Raw genomic sequence first — 1,611 nt, 5'->3', positions numbered from 1 at the left:
AATAAAAATATTCTAAAAATTTATAAAATGAGACAAAAATAAAAAAATATTTTTTTATAAATGATAAACAAATTAAATTTTATATTCGACTACAGCTTGTGCATTTAATCCGAAATTTTATAAGAAAATTTTAAAGGACATCCCTCACCCATGAATCCTAATTTTCTAATCTGAACTTTGAAACAGCTTCTTTCACTCTCTCTCTGAAGTATTCTCATTCATTTTTCTAAACTCTGAAGAACTCTCTCACCTTCGCTCAACAAGCTCTCTCACGGTGTCGCGCTCAAACTCTCTCGTGACTCGTCTCTAGTCTCTCACTTCTCTCTCAGTCTCGCACTCAATTGTCTCGGAGAGGTCTTCATGTTCTGTGTTGTCACCATCTCGCACTCAATCGTCGTCTTTTTTGCGTTCGTCTTTGTCAGCGGAAGAATCAGACAGAACCAGCATTTAGTCGTTATTGAAGTAAGATGGTTTGATGAGGAAGAACACAACTCAAATCTGATGGCAGCAAGATTTGTAACAGATGCAGCTGATTTAAGTCTGTCATTACTAAGAGAATTTCAGTCATTTTACAGAATATAATTTTGTTGCTGTAAATCATCTTTGTAGTTAAATTTTTTGTTGTCATAAATCATCATTGAACTTTAATTTACTTATTGTGTTATGTTTTTCTCTCTTTATTTAAATTGAGAAAATATTTTGTATTAGTGACTAATTTGTTATATATTTTTGTAATATTAATTGTGTTTAAGAATTAATACTTAATTTTTGTTAGTGTGTTTGTAAAGAGATATTTTTAAACATTTAATTTTAAGCTTATTTTTTTATAATTTTACATTTATATTTAATTAGATCGGGTCAATCGGTATAATTAATAATCCACCAGTTGAACTAGTGACCCGATAACCCAATCGTACAATCGGGCTAATTACCAGTTCGATTCTAATAACTATGTAAATTTAGACTTATTTTTTATTAATTTTTTTTATTATCAATCATTTTCGTTAACAGTAAAGCCATCAACAGCTAACACAACTATTGGGCCTTCTAACCACTAACAATAATGACACAAATAATGGAATTTAATTATTAATTAGTTGTTTTTAATGCAACCACCTAACCATATCTTAAAACTTAAATTAGGCAAAGGAAGGAGAGATATTGGTCATACTACTCCTCGTTCCTTATATAAGGTCCCTTTAGGTTTGAATTACTATAATCTCATCCTTATCAAGTAATAAGCTAAGCAAAGTTTCTAATCTAGGGTATATATACTACTCTCAAATTTGAGTCAACATCAATTAAAACCTTGCCTTATTTTATTTTGTTTTTTAGTATTGATTTTATTTGATGAATTACTAGAGAAAGGAGAGAACTTGATTGTAGTGGAGGATGTGGAAGTTGAAGATTGGTGAAGGAGGAAAGGACTTGATTTCAGCAAACAACTTTATAGGAAGACAACATTGGGAGTTTGATCCAAATGCAGGAACACCACAAGAACATGCTCATGTTGAAAGGCTTCGTCAAGAGTTCACTAAAAATCGTTTTTCAATCAAACAGAGCTCTGACCTATTAATGAGGATGCAGTTTTTTTTTTTTTTTTAAATAGAA

The 1,611-nt window shown here is 30.6% G+C and overlaps 1 pseudogene; it reads left to right on the top strand.

The window, feature by feature from the left end:
* Positions 1,238-1,611, top strand: part of LOC107644506 — a 15,158-nt pseudogene continuing 14,784 nt past the window's right edge.

Source organism: Arachis ipaensis, chromosome B05 (genome assembly GCF_000816755.2).
Source record: "Arachis ipaensis cultivar K30076 chromosome B05, Araip1.1, whole genome shotgun sequence".
Taxonomy (NCBI): domain Eukaryota; kingdom Viridiplantae; phylum Streptophyta; class Magnoliopsida; order Fabales; family Fabaceae; genus Arachis; species Arachis ipaensis.
The sequence above is the reverse complement of the archived record's forward strand: the minus strand, read 5'-3'. Positions and strand labels throughout refer to the sequence as shown.